The sequence below is a fragment of the Musca domestica genome, unplaced genomic scaffold (genome assembly GCF_030504385.1).
Source record: "Musca domestica strain aabys unplaced genomic scaffold, Musca_domestica.polishedcontigs.V.1.1 2, whole genome shotgun sequence".
NCBI lineage: Eukaryota > Metazoa > Arthropoda > Insecta > Diptera > Muscidae > Musca > Musca domestica.
In genome coordinates this window covers 23,028,082-23,049,958 of record NW_026712249.1, presented here as the reverse complement: position 1 = coordinate 23,049,958, position 21,877 = coordinate 23,028,082, and the positions used below count along the sequence as shown (strand labels likewise).

Sequence of the window (21,877 nt, the reverse complement as noted above, 5' to 3'; positions counted from 1 at the left end):
ATTTAAGATTTCCTGGATAAATTGTTTCCTTCAAAGACTTCCTCGTAAAAACTCTTGTCAAGAATGATTTTTTTCAATTGTTTCCAACAGCTTCTTGGCTACATATAACATTGATTGTTTTTAATGTTTTTCATACCGGACAAAATTTTTCGATTTTTGGGAAAGAATTAAAAAGTCATGGATTTTAAAAATTTTATTCCAATGACTGTCTCGCATAATTCCAAGGTCATAATTAAGGACTTCGGGACTGATAATCGAGAGGGTGGTCTTATTCAAAAACTTGTTGGCCAAACATTTTTGATTTTTATTCAAAGTACTTTTTGGGGGACATCCTGGCAAAATTTGGGATTTTTAGACCTATTTTTTTGTATACATTAAAAATTCATAAAGTCTGTTTCTTATAGACAGAAATATAACAAAAATAAAACACAAAAAATTGCAATTTCAGCCCTTCTAAGCTAGGTAATAATTTTGCCTGTCCATTTCCTTTCTTTTATTACGCATATTTTCTTTCACAAAAATTTCTCTTCTCCATACTCAATTAAAACAATAAATAGCTCTATTCATTTGTCTTACCACATTGTGTGGCATAATTGATGACAAGGCCAAAACCATTAGGCCAGACAAATGGCAACAGAATTCTAAGCACATAAAATGAAATTTAATTATAACAACTCAGTGTCCTCTCATCTTTCCTACCTTCAATTCTGACGTAAAATTCTTTTCTTTGCTTAAGAAATCCCAGGTGTTACATTTATATAATTCTATAAATTATCTAACTCACACAAAAATTGAATAACCTTCAAAAAATATAAAAAAAACTTCTATGGACAAACATATGATAAAAATAACTTATTTGTTTTGGGGAGATGGAAAAAATATGGACACCAAATTGAAATGTCCAAAACCAACCTACGACAATGTGAAATTTATTAGCAGATGGTATACGATTTGAGTTGCTTAAATAAATACTCATAAGTACACACACATGTCTCTGAGTGTGTGTGTTTGAATGAGAAAATAAAAAAAAAAAAGAACAGTAAAGAAAGTCTTAAAATCTGGCGGGGCCGACTTTATGATACCCTACAACACTGCTAATTTAATAGAGCTCCACATAACAATTAAAAGTTTTTATGGGAGAATTCAATCATACACGCTATGACTATAACTATAATTTAAAGTTCAAAGGACTAAATATGCCGAAGCATTTGTATCTTTCAAATTCGGACTTGTATTGCCCATTTAGTGCACAATTAATTTGAAATCGGATAAAGATATCTATGTGAGCTATATCCAAAGCGGAACCGATTTCGAAAAAATTTGGCAAAGATATTTCTGAGTGGTATTTGATATATTTCCCTGAAAATCGTTGTTACGGAGTGCATATTACGGCTGTGGGTGACAAATATAAAAAATCGGATGAACACTATATATGGGAGCTGTAGCTATATCTGAACCGATCTTCACCAAATTTGATATACTAGCTTCGAGACTCAATTCGGTCGTATGTCCCAAATTCCATCTCATTTGGGCAAATATTAGACGTTTGGGGCACAATAAAATGTAAATTGGACGAAATTATATATGGGAGCTATAAACAAATCTAAACCGATCTCGATAAAATTTAGCAAATATATTTCTGAGCTGCATTCGATATATTTCCCCAAATATTGTTGTTACAGAGTGCATATTACGGCTGCGAAGGACAAAAATAACAAATCGGATGAAAAATATATATGGGAGCTATACCAAACCAAATTTTACATACTAGCTTCTAGACTCAATTCGGTCGTAAGTGCCATATTCCATCCCATTTGGATAAATATTAGACTTTTGGTGCACAATAAAGGGTAAATCGGACGAAGTTATATATGGGAGCTATAACCAAATCTGAACCGATCTCGATAAAATTTGGCACAGGTATTTCTGAGCTGCATTTGATATATTTCCCCAAATATTGTTGTTAGGAAGTGCATATTACGGCTGCGGAGGACAAAAATAACAAATCGGATGAACAATATATATGGGAGCTATAGCTATATCTGAACCGATTTCGATCAAATTTGACATACTTATTTTAAGGCCTAATTTGGTTGTATGTGAAAAATTCCATACTATTCGGGCAAATATTAGACGTCTGGTGCACAATAAAAGGCAAATCGGACGAAGATATATATGGGAGCTATAGCTATATCTGAACCGATTTCGATCAAATTTGGCATACAAGCTTCTAGACTGAATTCGGTCATAAGTGCCAAATTCCATCCCATTTGGACAAATATTAGACGTTTGGTGCACAATAAAAGGTAAATCGGACGAAGTTATATATGGGAGCTATTACCAAATCTGAACCGATCTCGATAAAATTTAGCAAATGTATTGCTGAGCTGTGTTTGATATATTTCCCCAAATATTGTTGTTACAGAGTGCATATTTCGGCTGCGGAGGACAAAAATAACAAATTGGATGAACAATATATATATGGGAGCTATAGCTATATCCGAACCGTTTTCGTTGAAATTTGGCATACTTATTTTCAGGCCTAATTTGGTTGTATGTGCAAAATGCCATACTATTCGGGCTGATATTACACGTTTGGTGCACAATAAAAAGCAAATCGGACGAAGATATGTATGGGAGCTATAGCTATATCTGAACCGATCTTCATCAAATTTGACATACTAGCTTCTAGACTCAATTCGATCGTATGTGCCAAATTTCATCCAATTTGGGTAAATATTGGACGTTTGGTGCGCAATCAAAAGTAAATCGGACGAAGTTATATATGGGAGCTATAACCAAATCTGAACCTGAACTGTACTTTGTTCACAAAAATACATGGACAGACGGACGTACGGACATGCATAAATCGACTCAGAATGTGATTCTATGCAGATCATCAAAAGGAACTATGGGTCTATCTCGTTTCCTTTTGCCTGTTACAGACAAATGCACAAAGACATAGTACCCTGACCACCTTGTGGTGTAGGGTATAAAAAGTGTACATCATATGGGTAATAATGAATTATCGCACGAAATCAACATGTCCGAAACACTTTCCTGGTATTTATCGTTCTCTCTTTTTTTTTGTAATTCCCAAGTGTCAACTTTAATCGAATCTAATTGCATTTGTTTGGTCAAATGATTAATGGTGGGTTTGTAAATTGCCTTTTACAAATGTGATAGGCTTTGTATATATAAATGTGCGTGTGTGTGTGGGAGGGTGGCTTACGAGGAAGATACAAATATTTACCAAAAATCAGACGTATTCAAGGTTTAGTGGCCTTTTAATTACAAAAAAAAAGTTGGAATGAATAGTAAATATTGATTAAAACTAGCTACGTATGCCAGGAAGTGGTAATGAGGAAATGGCTAGAGTTGGTGGGAGTGAGTAGGGATTTGCGTACATCGGAGGTAGTTATTTTTAGAGTTGACCATAGAAATAGTAAAAAGGACAAACATTATCGGATGAAGCCAACAACTCCACTACCCCTGATCATAATTAACATATTTTTTGATTAATTAAAGCCATTGTTTACTCCTCTTTCGAGATGTTATTAACGATATGATAACGATTGAAAATAGACACTACCACACACTCACCATTAACGGATTTCTTTGGTGGTAGATTATCGGGTCGTCTATAAATAAAAAACAAGCTAGACTAGAAATTAATATTTTATGAATTTTTGTGTGATCATTGCCCCAAATGGAATACATCAAATAGAATACGATTATTTCTTGAATTCAAATTGCAGTACACATTAAAAAAGATAACTTAAATATCGTACCCAGAAATGCCCAAGGAAAAATTATATATGGCTAGAAATGCCAGAAATACCCTAGGTCTCTTCGGAACAAATCCGTTTAAGGACATTTGGAGTAAATCTGGGGGTGTCCGGTCTTTCTTCTGTATATGTCTGTCTGGTTGATGCGCACGATAACACTCAAAGGGAGAATCTAATTTGATCCAAACTTGGTACATCGTCATATTATTGTCAAACTTAGATAGATGTCGAAGATGGGCAATATCGGTTCAATCCTTCTGGTACCTCCCCCACAAATTTTTCAATGAAAATAATTTACGGTATAGACAAAGAAAAAAATCAACCAATTTAGTGGAAACTTTGCAGAACCCAATATTTGTATTAGACCTTGGTCAAGTGCGAAGATGGTAAATATCGGCTCACGCCATAAAGAACCTCCACCACAGCGGTTCATAATTCTGCATTATTATAACTCTTATAAAATGCGATATAAACATCCGATTGTATTCAAATCTCATACACCCCAACATTTTTGACAAACCATGATGTGGTGCGAAGATGGGATATATCGGACCACGCCTTCTGGTACCCCCTCCACATAGGGTCAAAATTTTTAAAAATTGTATGTGATATTTTGGCCCACTCGTGCCAAATTAAGTACTATAGTACGCGTATTCAAATCGACCCCGTTATTTAAAACTTAAATACATACTCACAAAGATCCGAATACCAAAATCTACATTTCCAGTTCACTTCCTACATTCCTACCGAATTTCGGTACTTTTAATACATTATTGGTACAGTAGTTTTACTTGGCACCTATTTCAAAAAACACTCCTCTTTATATCAGTCCTATTTTCCTAACCTGACCAAAATCTGAAGATTTTAACTCAATCCATTCACATAATTCTAAATGGTACCAAATTTATTGCAGTTTAATAATTTTGGTCCACTAAGTGTTCGAACATCAAATATCCTCATCCAGATTCAGATCTCACCTTTTCTTAAATACCTGAGTTAAAACCATTGTGGGGTTTATGCACTTCTGTAGCACATTCACGGTGAGATAAAAAACTGCAACAAAGTAAAACGCCATAATTCTTACATTTTTTTAAAATTTATTGAATGAAAGCAAAAAATGCCGGAAATAGCATCAATTTTTAGAATAAGCTTATGAAACCATAACACGCTGCCCGAATGTTGCACTGCGGAATTTTGGCTCATTCCCAGCGAAGCGCTTGCTTGAGGTGATCGACACATAGATATTTTTAGTTCCAACCTTGCTTTCAAAATACTCAATACAAAATAGTCCAACGGATTGGTATCCAGAGATTTTGGTGGTCATTGTACGCTGAAAATGAAGCGAGGAACATTATTTTATAATCATTCTTGGTTGGCGCGTGCTGAGTGCGATGGTGCTGAGTCCTGTTGGGATGTCCAAGGTCTGCGGCCAAAATGTTTGCGTGCCCAAGGCTTTAATGCACCCTGCAGAATATTTTCGCTATAATATTCGGCATTTATTCTGATGCCACGATCGATTAATTTGAGCGGAGAGCGACTATCGGCTGTTATGGCGGCCTACAAAATCACCATAGCCGGCGCTTGAGTTCTTGTGGCCAATCGAAGGTGCACATTTTCAACTGACCTCTTTGGCAAGGAAACACGATCATTTTGTTTGTTTACAAACTGCTGGACAACGAATGTTTTCTCATCGGAGCGGAGAAAATCAAATTCGGCAGTTCACCACTTTCGGCTAAGCGAAGCAACTCTTTAGCTCTTTTGAGTCTTTTTTCTTTCTGTTGCGGTGTAAGTTCTTGCACTTTTAGAAATTCCAATGGCTTTACCCCGAGCTCATTTTCAATATTTGCCGAATGGATTATTGCAATATGTTCAGCTCACGAGCCATTTTCGGCCACTGCGACGTGGGTTTCGATCAAGTAATTTTTTTACTTTTCGTATCATTTCTGCTAATGTTGTTGTTTTCTTCCGTTCACTTCCTTGAGGTCGGGCTACGCTACCAGTATCACGGAAACGAGCGATGGTACGAGACACAAAAGATTTATTCACATTTAAATGCTGAAGTGCTCTAACGATAGCCACTTGTGGTTTTCCAGCCAAATATAAAGAAATCACACTATCCCGCTCGAATGTCATCACGAATAACTTTTTTTCTGGAAAATTCTCACCAAAATGCTTTTGTGCGCCTGTAAACAATATAATGAGCTGTCACTGGAATAATTTTTAGAGCTGTCGGACGAGTGGCTTAGAAATGACAGTAGGTTGCAGTTTTTTCATCTCACCCTGTATGTGTAAAATAAATAAATTGTAAATAAATCGTCCAAGAGCAGCTGGACTGATTTTTCAATTATCGTCATGTAGGGATGGTTTTAGACGAAAAAGTATAACATCTAAGAAAATCGTATAAAACTATGCCAATGAAAAAGTGTATATTTTTTGTAGCATTTTTTCAGTTTTTGTAATATTTTTATGGCATTCGATTTTTTCATTTTGACTTACGTATTTGAATAGTAAATTTTCTAAAATTTTTCAATTATCGTCCTCACGAAATTTTTCATGGGGGTAGGATTTGAGTCATAATTGAAGCCTATTGTATTTGTAGACGTAGATTAAGGGGTTTAAATGGACCAAATAAATTAAGATTTTCCTTATTTTACAGTCACTATACAAACAAATGATATGAAAGAACCTCTAAAACGGACCACAACTTTCGCGTTGAATTAGTTGGAATACCTAACAACATGAGGAAGTGCGTAAATATAGGGCATATGCCCCGTTCAAAAAGCTAAGGGTAACATCTGGGCAGGGCTCTTTGACATCATTTCAAAAGTGAAATCTTCCAAATTCGATTTTGACATAAGGGGGCTTTCAACATGTTGTAGGGTTTCACATGGTCGCCCCGAATGAATACAGCCTTTGCTTACTTGTTTAAAAAATATTTTTAATGTTTTTCTGGGACAATAAAATTAGTTTATTTTAAGTTCCAAGCACTTTTAAATAAGAGGATCTTTATAGAACTTAATTTCAAAGGACTTGCATTATTGAAATGTTTTTGAAAAACTTCAAGAGATTTGTATTGAATCTTTTCTGAAGCATTTAACTTCGAATGATTTAATGCACTTTGCCATATCCATGGTTGTTTCATTGAAAAATATTAATAGGACATATATTTCGTCGGCTAATTGTGTCATATTTCACTCATAATGATTATCCTTGGTTCTACCAATTTGACCAAATTATTTCGAAATTGTGTTGGTTTTTTTATTCATTCCAATTTTCTAACCCACATTGTTTCATGGCTTTGAGTGCGAGTGTTGCACACATTTTAACAGATATTCACTGCGTAACACTTTCAAGTTAGGCCTTGAACTTTCACTAGTCTTTCACTTGTTTTTTTGCACAATTTTTTTTTCTATTTTAAAATAATGAAAATAATGGTAACGAGAGCGGGCGACCTCGTTCCATTTGTAACCACCGATTGTTCATCATACCACAGCTATTTTTTTTTTTCATTTTTTTTGAATGAAAATTATAACCGCAACACAAAAAGGACAATACACAGACACTCTGACAAATGGTCGCCATATATATATCCATAGATACACTGAGTGTGAGTGTATGTGTGTCATTGTGTATCGTGTGTATTTCAATATCCACTTAAGCTTTAAAAATATGTTCAAAGGAAACCAATGGATTGGTTGGTGGCCACAGTCAGGACAATTGCAAAAGTAATGGCAAAAGCATTTTGTGGTTTTTTGGAAAAATTAGAAATCTGAAGGGCACTATTGGGGTTTAAAAGTTGCATTTCGGGCAAAAGGTTTTGAAGAGTTATGGAAAAATTTAATAGCTTTTATTTTATTTTTTTTTTTTTTTGGGATTAGAAAATAACGTGTGTACCTTTTTCTCTTCCTGTCATTTTGTAGAATTTAAAATTTCAAAAATACCCTCTTTGCCCTCTCAGTCCCATTACATAGCCATATGGCTAGCGCCAAATGCGTTTCAGGACATTTGGAGTCGATCTAGCGATGTCCGCCCGTCTGTCTGTCTGGTTGGTGCGCTAACTTGGTGCGATAACTCTTGAAGTCGTATTTATCGTCGTATTTTGCCACTTAAATCTTCTGGCAAATTTAAGAATTACTGTAGGGTCAGTGTTAGAGAACGAAGACAAACCACTTGAAACTTGTCCCCCCCCCAGCCTGCGTCTCACATTAATGGGTACAGGACAGTAGCAGAGCAGATATTCTATCGTCTCAATTTCTTCTTCATCCTGACACATTCTACAGTAATCAGTGTCATCGCTGTCCCATCTCGAGGTCATTACCCTCACCTTGCAGTGGTCTGTGATGATATCCACCGCTAGTTTTATGTCTGGTTTAGACAACGACAGTAGCGACCAGCCATTTTTGTTGAATCCTCTCCGAGTAGTGTTTAGGGGTGGTTTAACAAAGTTCTCAATTTCAATGGTAGTCAATTCGGATCCTAGCCTAGCCAATTCGTCTGCAGTCTCGTTGCCTGGAATATTGCAATGACCAGGAATCCAAAAGATCTTGATGGACAACCCAGCGTTTTTCAAGGATTTCCTGCACTACAAAACAACCTTAGACTTGATAGTAGAGGATTTCAAGGCTTTCAGTGCCGCTCGCTTATCGACGTATATAGTCACCGAACTGATAACCTCATTTTCCTCGTTACCAACAGGTCGCTGGCTTCTTTGACCGCAAAAATGTCCACCTGAAATACGCTACAGTCGTTTCTATGCTTGTAGGATTCGCGAACATTAAGAGTGTCACACAGAAGACACCAGCTCCCGTTCCACATTCCATCTTTGAGTCGTCGGTATAGACAGCTATACCGCAGAAATGTAGATTGTTATGGGCCCTGGTGTCCGTATCAGGTATAATATTATTGTCAAACTTAGATCGAGTTCGGTAAAGGGCCATGTCGGCCCATTCATTCTGGTACCTCCCCCACAATAGGTCGAAATATTCATTCAAAAAAAAAAAAAAAAAAAAAATTACTGCACAGAAAGAGGAAGGATAAACCGATTTTGCTCCAGCTTTACAAATCCCAATATTTGCGTCAGTGCCAGGTCAGGTCCGAAAATATCGGATCACTCCGTCGAGTACTTCCTCCACAAAGGTTCAAAGTTTTGAATAATTTTAAATCTTATAAAATGTGATGTAAGAGTCTGTTTGTCTTCAAATTACCCATGGTCTGGTGTGAAGAGGGAATATATCGGTCCACTCCATCAAATACCTCCCCCACAAAGGGTCGACATTTTGAATAACCAAAACGATTATAAAATTCAAAGTAGGTATCCGGTTCTCTTCATATTTCACACATCTCATTATTTCTACTAACTCAAGGTATGCTGTGAAGATGGGATATATAAGTTCACTCCTCCTGGTACCTCTCCTACAATGGGTTTGAATTTGGAATAGCCATGAAGCTCGTAAAACACGAAATAAGCATCTGATTCTTTTCAAATTTCGCACATCTCAATATTTCTACTAACACAAATTTTGCGTTGTAGATGGGATATATTGGTCCACTCCTTTTGGTACCTCTCCCACAAAGGGTGAATATTTTGGATACGCGATGTTAACTTCCAATTCCATGCATTCCTGAAATAAATATGTAATTTATGATTTCGCCTTCGGAACCTACTCCATAGAGGGCCAACAATTTGAATAATCACTACAGAAGTCAAAATATATTTAAAGAATCGAACATTGGTTGAGGGTATACATCTGTCAGCAAAACCGACTGATATATTTGAACTTGTTTTCAAATGCACTTTATTCAATAGTTTTATTATTTTCCCTTTTCTTTTCAAAGTAACCCCTCACTCTGTTGACATACTTAAGCTACTTCCCCAACCTCCCACCCCTTCTCCCTCCTTTCAATATATACATGTGTTCGGTGAAAGAAAAACTTTTGCTCCGCAACTACAACTGTCACAATGATTATGTCTCTCTTGAAACGCGTTGTTAATGCCATTGTAACACGGAATCATGCCAATGACAATTGATAAAATGCATTAGTCTTTCGTAGAGAAAAAATGACAGCTACAAAGCAGCCAGCCATGGCATGGGAGAGTGGAATCGGTTGAAAACTAACAGGTCTTTGGAGAAATGAAAACGACATTTGTACCAGTTCACATGTACTTCAGTCCGACTTTGTGTCTGTCAGTCAGTCAGTCATTCCGATCAGACAGCATTTATAATGGAATTTTATTGGAACCCATTGGAAATTGGTAATGACAATTTTATAAACGTAAAATGGACAATTACGATTAGCTGTAACCATGACAGCCAGTCGTGAGCCACATTCGAAGAACTAGTTTTCCTGTCATCAAATATCACAAGGAAAATGAAATTCCCTTTAATTTTCTGAAAATATTTGTGAACGGAAATTAGGTTTTATTTCTTCATTTTTAAACACATGGGACATATCTTTTTTCACTCATTAAATAAAAATTAATAATTTTTTCAATATTTCTTAGAAAATATTGGGGCATGAATTTATGGATTTGAAAATATTTTGGATAAGGACTAAATTTTTTTTAAATTTCTTCAAGGGAAAAAAAATAAAAAGTATCAGTCGGGTTTTTCAACAGATGTATACCCATAGCCAATGTTCGATCTTTACCAACTTCATAACAAATCATATGGTGATGGAAATATTGAGATGTACCAAGTCTGAATGGAATCGGATATCAACTTCGCGTTTAATGACCTTCGTGGATATTCAAAATGTTCACCCTTTGTGAGGGAGGTACCAAAAGGAGTGCGCTGATATGTACCATCTTTACAGAAGATCTTGTGTTAGTAGAAATAATGAGATATGTGAAATATGAAGAGAACCGGATGCTTATTTCGGATTTTATGCTCGTTTTGGTTATTCAAAACCTTGACCCCTTGTGGGTTGGAGTGAACCAATGTTGTCCATCTCCGAAATCGGTCCTAGTTTGGTAAAAATATTACGATATACCAAGTTTGGACAAGATTTATCGATGGATGGACGGACATCTCTGGATCGACTCTTAATGTCCTGAAACGCATTTGGTCCAAAGAGACAAAGAGGGGGTCTAAAACTGTTATTTCAATAAAGCACGTTTTGTCCTTATCAAATGATATATCTCCTAGCCATGTGACCGAATCCAAGATTACTTCGTGGTATCTCCACCACAGTTTACGATTGGCCACGTTACAAATATCATCCAAAGCGCCAAATCATCGAAGGCGTTGGGCCCTGACGGATCTTCAATTGTAATGACTAGAGTTCTCTAACACCCTCATCCTTCCCGGAGCCTGAAGAATTGAACGGGTGGTTCCCCTACTAAAGCCATGTAAGGATGTCTTCAAAGGCGAATCATATAGGGCAGTAACAAAAACACTTGAAGCTATACTCCTACCCAGCATCAGAAGAAGTCTATTACGAATTCAGCCCGCAATGCCATATTCACACATATCAGCCGGGGATTCAACTGGAATAAGCCGAGTCATAGAACAGCGTTGGTATCAAAGGCATTTGATACAGTCAAACACACCGTACTGTTTAAGGAAGTGGAGAGAAGTAACCCTACGGCTAAGTTTGAAACGTTCGAACCCATAGAGTGAAACAGGAAGTTCCGCAAGCCGAAGTTATATCCCCGAAATGGTTTAACTTCTTCCTTTTTTGAATTCCTCACCCTTCAGATGGCATAGAGATCATAACTTCCAGGTGTTGAAAGTTGAACACCCATCTCGCGGCGCTTGTCGCGGAAAAAGGCGACACTAAATCAACGACCACACTTTTTCCCACATAGTCTGCTATGTTGAGGACACAGCTGAAAATGCGACCGAAGAAAATTTGCTTCCGACTGCCAACTACCCCAAGGTCCTAGAGGTCATATTCGACAGCATGTTCAAGTCGTCTGCGCAAGACCAGACTCTAGCTGGCAGCATTTTGGGTGCAGAACTCTTATAACGCGATATTTCAGTTAGTGTGCAGCTATGGGGCCGCAGTGTTGTCTGCGAATACAAGGGGTACACAGCGAAAAAACATCCAGACCATGCCAGCATAACCATATGCTTTCGTTGTAATACGTGCTTGGATGTTATCGTAGGAGGAAGCAAATACATGATCTATTGTTCACGTTTATTGACCCTTTGGTCCTTGGAAGAGAATATTTCAAAAATCCACGTTTATTGGCCATTTTGTCCTTGGAAAAAATATTTCAAAAATCCACGTTTATTGGCCATTTTGTCCTTGGAAAAAATATTTCAAAAATCCACGTTTATTGGCCATTTTGTCCTTGGAAAAAATATTTCAAAAATCCACGTTTATTGGCCATTTTGTCCTTGGAAAAAATATTTGAAAAATCCACGTTTATTGGCCCTTTGGTTCTTGGAAAAAATATTTCAAAAATCCACGTTTATTGGCCATTTTGTCCTTGGAAAACATATTTGAAAAATCCACGTTTATTGGCCATTTGGTCCTTGGAAAAAATATTTCAAAAATCCACGTTTATTGGCCATTTTGTCCTTGGAAAAAATATTTGAAAAATCCACGTTTATTGGCCCTTTGGTTCTTGGAAAAAATATTTCAAAAATCCACGTTTATTGGCCATTTTGTCCTTGGAAAAAATATTTGAAAAATCCACGTTTATTGGCCATTTGGTCCTTGGAAAAAATATTTAAAAAATCCACGTTTATTGCTCCTTTTGGTCCTTGAAAAAGTATTTTTAAAAATCCAAGTTTATTGTTCCTTTTGGTCCTTGAAAAAATATTTTTAAAAATCCACGTTTAATTCCTATTTATTTTTTCACAAAAATATGTTCAAATCGATGAATTCTAAAAAAATGTTTTAATAATATTTTTCATCGAATCCTAATCCCTAATTAATTTTAAAAAATATTTGGGAAAACTTCCACACCCCTAAAGATCTTTCAACATTTTTTTATCCTTGAAATATAAATTTTGTGAATACCATTTAAAACTGAAAATCCTCCAGCACCAATTCCTGTTTGTGAAACCCTCTTTAAATTTTTGAAATATGTCAATTTCTTTTCGTCACATCTACTTATCCCTGTTATATCCTTAAACTACACATCGAATAGCTAACGAAACGATTGGCAAAAGTGCCGGAAGGGAATAACTTTAAAAATCAATAAAATTCAATAAATGTTGCACACAGCAGAAAAGAGTACACACACATACACACAAAGGAAGTGTCTCAATTTCTTTTTGCATTCCTTGTCTATGTCCTTTTTCCTTCTTGCCAACTACTTTTCGTCTTCTTCTTGGGTGTATCTCATATATGTGTGTTACTTGTATTTCACTCCAAGCTGGCAGGCAAATATTCCCGACTATGACAGGCCATTGACTTTAGTAGTGCTTCAAAAGGAAAAGAAAATGAAGAAAAAAGCTCAAGGAATGGTAATTGTGTAAAGTAGAGTAGTGGCATAAAATAGTTGTATGTGTGTGTGTGAGGGTTTTCGCTTGACGGCAAATAAGTTTGGCGGAAGGAAGATGAATTCTTCTTTGAAATTCGTATAAATTTAAAACTTATAAAATGTTTGCGTTATCCTTTCACGACTTAACTGAACTCATTCGGTAATTGAAAACTGCTACTTAAGAAAGTCGATGGTAACGAATTGTTGCCGAAACTAACATTTGTTGCCAGGCACTTGCCCCAGAAAAATATTTTTTGTCAGTTGAAAGTTTTAAAATTAAATTGGCATTTTGTCAAGTGGCATAAGCCGCCAGTTGTGTTCCGTGAAAAGGGGCCCTGCATGGCATATGCAAAGTGGCGGGCTTAAAATTCATCGATGGGTTAAATTGCCTTCAATTTGGTAGCAAATTGAAGATATCCGGTTGTTATGTTTGGAATATAAGTGTCATTATGTGTGTTGAGATTAATAAATATGTGTTGTTTTTTCTAGGAAAAGCAAACAAGGATAATGTTTGAAAAAAATTGAGTGAGTTGGTCCTTAAGCGAATACATTGGGGCCTTTTGAAAAGAATATTTAAAAAAATCCACGTTTAAGCATTTTTAAAAATCCACGTTTATTGCCCCTTTTGTCCTTGAAAAAAAATAATAATTAAAAATCCACGTCTATTGGCCCTTTGGTGCTTGGAAAAAATAATTAAAAATCCATATTTAAAAAAAAATATTTAAAAAATCCAAGTTTATTGGCCCTTTGGTCCTTGGAAAAAAATATTTAAAAAATCCACGTTTATTGGCCATTTGGTCCTTGGAAAAAAATATTTAAAAAATCCACGTTTATTGGCCATTTGGTCCTTGGAAAAAAATATTTAAAAATCCACGTTTATTGGCCATTTGGTCCTTGGAAAAAAATATTTAAAAAATCCACGTTTATTGGCCATTTGGTCCTTGGAAAAAAATATTTAAAAAATCCACGTTTATTGGCCATTTGGTCCTTGGAAAAAAATATTTAAAAAATCCACGTTTATTGGCCATTTGGTCCTTGGAAAAAAATATTTAAAAAATCCACGTTTATTGGCCATTTGGTCCTTGGAAAAAAAATATTAAAAAATCCACGTTTATTGGCCATTGGTCCTTGGAAAAAAATATTTAAAAAATCCACGTTTATTGGCCCTTTGGTCCTTGGAAAAAAATATTTAAAAAATCCACGTTTATTGGTCCTTGGAAAAAAATATTTGAAAAATCCACGTTTATTGGCCCTTTGGTCCTTGGAAAAAAATATTTAAAAAATCCACGTTTATTGGCCCTTTGGTCCTTGGAAAAAAATATTTAAAAAATCCAAGTTTATTGGCCCTTTGGTCCTTGGAAAAAAATATTTAAAAAATCCACGTTTATTGGCCCTTTGGTCCTTGGAAAAAAATATTTAAAAAATCCACGTTTATTGGCCCTTTGGTCCTTGGAAAAAAATATTTAAAAAATCCACGTTTATTGGCCCTTTGGTCCTTGGAAAAAAATATTTAAAAAATCCACGTTTATTGGCCCTTTGGTCCTTGGAAAAAAATTTTTAAAAAATCCACGTTTATTGGTCCTTTGGTCCTTGGAAAGAATATTTAAAAAATCCACGTTTATTGGCCCTTTGGTCCTTGGAAAAAATTATTTAAAAATCCACGTTTATTGGCCCTTTGGTCCTTGGAAAAAATTATTTAAAAAATCCACGTTTATTGGCCCTTTGGTCCTTGGAAAAAAATATTTAAAAAATCCACGTTTATTGGCCCTTTGGTCCTTGGAAAAAATATTTAAAAAATCCACGTTTATTGGCCCTTTGGTTCTTGGAAAAAAATATTTAAAAAATCCACGTTTATTGGTCCTTGGAAAAAAATATTTAAAAAAATCCACGTTAATTGGCCCTTTGGTCCTTGGAAAAAAAATATTTAAAAAATCCACGCTAATTGCTCCTTTGGTCCTTGATCATTTTTTTTAATCCGCATTTATTGTTTCTTTGATCCATGAAGAAAAATTATAAAAAAACATCCTCTTGTCCTTAAAAAATATTTTTAGAAAAATCCTTTTTTTTGGTTTGAAAGTATTTATCTCTCAGCCATTCTTCCTCTTTATTGTCATGGCATCATATTTCACCACACTTTAAATAAATGACTGTATCATCCGTCTTAATATTTTTAACCGGATTTGAAATTGAGCTTCCTGAATCTCCTCATAGTCATCATCATCGTCAGCGTACGGCACACATCACAGGAACAAATAAACATCAATTTGAATATTTGTTTTAAGTTTATTTAAATTTATCTGCTTGTTTGTTTAGTCCTTTTTACACACAACATGCGACAACAACAAAGACAATGACATTTTCCATTCTTTCTCTAAAAACACACGTAATGAAAAACAAGAGAGAGGAAGAGAGCGACAAAAAGTTCAATGTCCTCCAGGCAAAATAGTCCAAAATTCCAAGAACAACAACAAACGACAACACAACAATAAAAATAAGTTTATGGCACTTCATACATGTGGAGGAGTTCTGTTTGTTTCGCATGGACGGATGGATGGATGCTTGGTCTGCTGTGCAGCTCGTCCCATTTCGTTCTGTTTGTACACCACTGCGTATGATAGATGCGACGAGTAAATATGATGATTTATTATGTATACGCTCCGTTGGAGGCTGGCAATTTGCTAACTGTTCTCTGCTCTCGTTCTCAATGTCTAATGAATGAATACAAATGACCGAAGAGAAATGAATAAAAAAAATATTGAAACAAAAAACATGATCTAAGGCAACAGCAAGATAAATCAAATGTGCCGACAAAATTAACAAGAATTGTGATAAATGTCAACGGCATCTGAAAGAGATGCTTTATTTGAAAATGTTTGTAGAAATAGAAGTACAGATATTATTGCTGTTGTTAGTTGGAAATGTGTCAAACATTTTGAAGTTGCTAACAAATAAGGAAATCGCAGAAATTTGTCATTAAAAAATAAATAGTCGAATGGTCGTGAGGTGGTTTTTTTTTTTGCCTCAAGATCATAATAAGTTAGCTTAAGGACTTTGGGTTTAATATTAAAATTCTCCTAATATTAGGCTTTTATGTGAGCATTTTCATAGCTGTTCATATTTTGAGATCTTTTTCAACAATTTTGTAAAGAGGAGTTAGGTCCTTTCTATAAAAAAAAATTTTGCAATACCTATAGACCATATATGTATTCTTTTTAAACATTTTGAGAACCATTAGTGCTAAAAATAAAATTTTTTAAAATAATTGTTAAGAACTGTATAACTTTTTATATCCTACAACACCATGTGTTGGGGACATTATAAGTTTGATTGGGTCAAAAGTCATGCAACACCTCGAAATATTGGTATCTGACATAGGAAACTATATATAGATCTCCCTATCTCGCCGAACTAAATCGATCTAGCAGTGTATCTCCGTCCGTCCGTCTGTCCATGTTGATTTGTAATCATGCCACAAATCGCAGATATCGCCCGATCCTCATAAAATTGAAAATGGAGGTGGGAATCGCGTCAGAAGAGAAGCCTATTATTTTTGGAGATGATCGCAAAATAATTAGGGGGTATGGTATCACATGGTCGGCCCCGCACGACTATAGCCTTTGCCTTTGCTTACTTGTTTCAATTTGACTTATATTGTAGTGTATATTATGTAATATTTTTTCAACAAACAACTCAGGTTGGGGTTATAATATACAGATTGCAATTATCGTCCGATCCTCACGAAAATTTTCACTAGGGTAGGGTTAGGCTCAAAAAGGGTAGGACCATTGTTTTTAAAGATGTCCGCAATATATTTAGGGGTTGAAATGGGCCAACAATTTAAAATGTTCCTGATTTTGCAGCCATTATAAAGGACTATAGCCTTTGCCTACTTGTTTTTTATACGACAACTCTCGATGGGAGTATCCGATTTGGTCCAAACTTGGTTCATCGTAATATTATTATGAAATTTAGACCGAGTTCGGAAAATGAAAATATCGATCCACTCCTTCTGGTAGCAGCCCCACAAAAGTTCGAAATTTTCACAAAAAAAAAAAAAAAAAAAATATATATATATATATATATATATATATATATATATATATATATATATATATATATATATATATATATATATTTATTGCACAGATAGAGAAAGCATACTCTGATTTTACTCCAACTTTGCAAGTCCTAACATCTGCGTCACTGGTAGGTCAGATGCGAAAATGGACCATATTGCTCCACTCCACCAAGTACCTCTCCCACAAAGGGTCAACATTTTGAACAGTAAAATGTCACATAATAGTTCAATCTTCTTAAAAGTTCACACATCCCAATATTTTTATAAAGCCAAAGTCTGGGGTGAAGATGGAAATATGTAGGACCACTCCTTCTTGTACCTCCCCCACAAAGAATCAAAATTTTGAATAACCATGAAACTGATTAAAAGCGAAATATATAAAAAGTGAATATTTCCATCAACAGAGGATATGTTATGAAGATGGTTGAGATCAGAACATTCCTTCTGGTACATTCCCCACAAAGGGTCACAGTTTTGAATAACCCAAGCGATCGTAAAATTCGAAGTAAGCATCCGGTTCTCTTCATATTTCACACATCTCATTATTTCTATTAACACAAGATCTATTGTGAAGATATGATATATCGGTCAACATTTTGAATATTCATGAAGCTCATAAAACGTGAAATTAACATCCGATTCCATTCAGACTTAGTATATCTCAATATTTCTTTTAACACAACATCTGTTATAAAGATATTGGAGATTTGACCATTCCTTCTGGTACCTCCCCCACAAAGGGTCCAAATTTTGAATTACCAAACCGATCATAAAATCTGAATTAAGCATCTAGTTCTCTTCAATTTTCACACATGCCATTATTTTTACTAACACAATATCTGTTGTGAAAATGGTATATCGGCCCTTTCTTTCTGGTACCTCCCCCACAAAGGGTCAACATTTTTAATATCCATATAGCTCATAATCACGAAATTAACGTCCGATTCTATCCATACTTGGTACATTTCAATATTTCTATCAACACAGGATATGTTATAAAGATGGTAGAGATCGGACTATTTCTTCTGGTACCCCTTCCATAAAGTGTCATCGTTTTGATTAACCAAAACGATCATAAAATCCGAAATAATCATACGTTTCTCTTCAAATTACACACATTAGAATATTTTTGTTTACCCAATGTCTGGTTTGGTGATGGAATATATCGGTTAACCCCTTCTGGTACCTCCACTGCAAAGGGTCAACATTTTGAATATCCATGAAGTTCATAAAACGCGAAAATAACGTCCGATTCCATTCAGACTTGCTACATCTTAAAATTTCCATCAACACAAGATCTGTTAAAAAGATGGTAGAGATTGGATCATTTCTCCTCCTGCCTCCTCCACATAGGGTTCATGATTTTGAAAACCAAAACGCTAACAAAAAACGAAATAACCATCCAACTCTCTTAAATTTTTTACACAGACAAACACTTTTGCTAACATGAGGTCTGTTGTGAAGATGATATATATCTGCCAACCATTTCTTCCCACAATGTGTCACAATTTTCAATACTTATATCTGTCATAACTTGCGAAATAAGTCAGCGATCCTTTACAACTTGCTATATCTTAATATATGTCTCTCAACCAGAAACACGAGATAAATATGGAATTTATGATTTCCTATAAAATTGGATATAAATGTTCGATTTTCTTGTAATTTTGCCCATACCTGAATTTTTATCGGTATTAGATGAAGTAGGAAAATTGAATTCTGTATCTGGTACCTCACGTAAATTTTAGCATTTTTTTAAAATTATTACATATCTCATATAAAGTGAAGGACGTAACCAATATAGTCCAAACCTGGTACATCGCAATATTTATATCATATTTATTTAGAACCGATACGAAATGGACAATATTAACCTATTCCTTCAGAACCAAATTATATTGAATGAAAGCAAATATGTCAGAAATAGTATCAAATTTTAGAATAAGTTTAGATGTGTTCGAATTGGTCACCTTTGGCATGAATTATGGCCTTCCAACGGTCAATGAAACCGTCACACGCTGCCCGAATGTTGAGATGATCGACACTTTGGTATTTTTTAATGCCAACCTTGCTTTCCAAAATACTCCAGACACAAGGATCCAACGGATTGGTATTCGAAGATTTTGCGCTGAAAATGAAGCGAGGAACCTATTTTTGAAACCATTATTGGGTGGAGCTTGCTGAGTGCGATGGTGCTGGGTCTTGTTGGAATGTCCAAGTTCTGCGGCCAAAGCCTTTAATACACCCTCCAGAATTTGTTCGAGATAATATTCGGCATTTATCCTGATGTCACGGTCGATAAATACGAGCGGAGAGCGGCCATCTGCTGTCCACACCATCACCATGGCCGGCGCTTGAGTTCTGGTGGCCAACCGAAGGAGCACATTTTCAGCTGACCTCTTTGGCTAGTAAACACGATCATTTTGTTTGTTTACAAACTGCTGGACAACGAATGTTTTCTCTTCGGAGAAAACCAAATTCCGCAGTTCACCACTTTCGACCAAGCGAATCAACTCTTTAGCTCTTTTGAGTCTATTTTCTTTCTGTTGCGGTGTAAGTTTTTACATTTTTGTGGAATTTCAATGGCTTTTCCCCGAACTCATTTTTCAATATTTGCCGAATTGAATATTGCGATATGTTCAGCTAACGAGCCATTTTTCAGTCATTGCGATGCGGGTTGCGATCAAGTCGCTTCTTTACTTTTCGAACCATTTTTGCTGCGCTACCAGTTTCACGGTAACGAGCGATGGTGCGAGACGAAAAGATTTATTCACATTTAAATGCTGGAGTGCTCTAACGATAGCCACTTGTGGTTGTCCAGCCAAATATAAAGAAATCACACTATCACGCTTGAATTCCATCACGAATAACTTTTTTTCTAGAAAATTCTCACTAAAATGTTTTTGTACGCATGTAGACAATATAATGAGCTGTCACTGGAATAATTTCAGCTGTCGGACGAGTGGCTTAGAAATGACAGCAGTCTGAAGTTGGTTGCAGATTTTTCATCTCACCTTGTACATTTATCCATCCACTGCCCGAAACCAATTGATACTTTTTAACTTGATTTTTGAAACCTTCAGCTCAGCTGTACCACACGTTTAATTTTCTTAACGTGTTCGCATTTTAAAATTTAAAATTTTCCATTTTTGTTCACCAGGATTAACTGACAAAATGCATTTTTCGTTTATTTATGAGTTTTGGTCCATATCCTCTATTAATTCATAATACATGCGGGTATACATACATGCATTAGGTTACACAACAAATTCCACATGGATGTGTTGCACTATTTTGAAATTTTATTTATTCTATATTTTCAAAATTTACAACACGTGTCCTAGCATCTCTATTTTGTTGAAAATGCCAATCCAGTTAGTTAGATTAGAGTAACCTTAAAACACACACACTGATGGCTGGCCATAACCAGATACCCTTCAATATTTATGGCAATGGATTTTTTTTTTTTTTTTTTGTTGATGAACTATCTCTCTCTTTCGGGAAATTGAGTCGGTGTATGTGTATAGACACCATTACAATGATGATGATGATGATGTGTATTGATGTTTCATTTTATGCGTTGACATTGACACCATTGAGAGATCCAAACAGAAAATTCATTTGTAACCAAATTCGAAATGTAAGCGAAAAATATCAATATCTTCAATAAAATATTCAAGTGGTGGGATAGTGTTTTGAATTGCGGCATTTTATGACTCCTCCATTAGAACTGTTTTCAAATATTTCTTCAATCAAATGTAACAGCGAATGGAGAAGTAATAAATCGAATTTATGTGCAAAACATTTCAAGTGGCTTTTCTGGGCACCATTGAAATAACATCGCAGAAGCCTCGTCGCAGTAGATAAGCAAATTGCCGTCTGTAAATAACTGGGAGGCTTTAATTTGTCAACATTTGATGAGGAAACTTTGGTATATTTGAGATTTTCTTTTTGTTAACAAATAAAATTCCTGGAAAAATGCTGATAGCTACAGATTAGCATAAATTCGAAAAAAATAATTGGGAGCTTTCCGAAAATGATGATATTGAGTTTTTTTGTTTGGTGGAAGGCAATTGTCGTATGTGTTATTGGGAAAATCAGTAAAGCTTTAACCAAAAATAAAAAAACTAGTAAGCAAAGGCTACAGTCGAGCGGGGCCGACCGTTGAATACCCTACAACACTATAATAAACGATACAGTTTATATAGCGAGATACTCGAAAGAATTCCACAAGATATTGTGACAAATTATAAAAGAAAACCATCAGGTTCCGTTCTCTAATTTTCGAATAAGAAGCAACTTAAACGAATTTGCTCATTTCCAATTTTTTGGCAGATGTTACACGTAAATGGTCTTCCTAGATCTGGAACCAATATTTCCCAAAGACCTATAATCTCTCAGAAGTGGCAAAAGGTTAACATTTATTATTGGTTTTTGATTGAAACGCATCTATATGAGATACAGACATTTGACTATATTCTTCAACGAAATCAGCGGTAACGAAATAGTCAGAAGTGCGTCTTTCCTGTATTTGTGGATTCTCCAAAGAGTCACTGGAATGGACATTTTCGTATT

General features: G+C 35.4%; 1 protein-coding gene across 1 annotated transcript in view; it reads left to right on the top strand.

The window, feature by feature from the left end:
* Positions 1-21,877, top strand: part of LOC101891180 (uncharacterized) — a 177,457-nt gene that overhangs the window by 20,149 nt on the left and 135,431 nt on the right. The gene's annotated exons all lie outside the window — the stretch shown is intronic.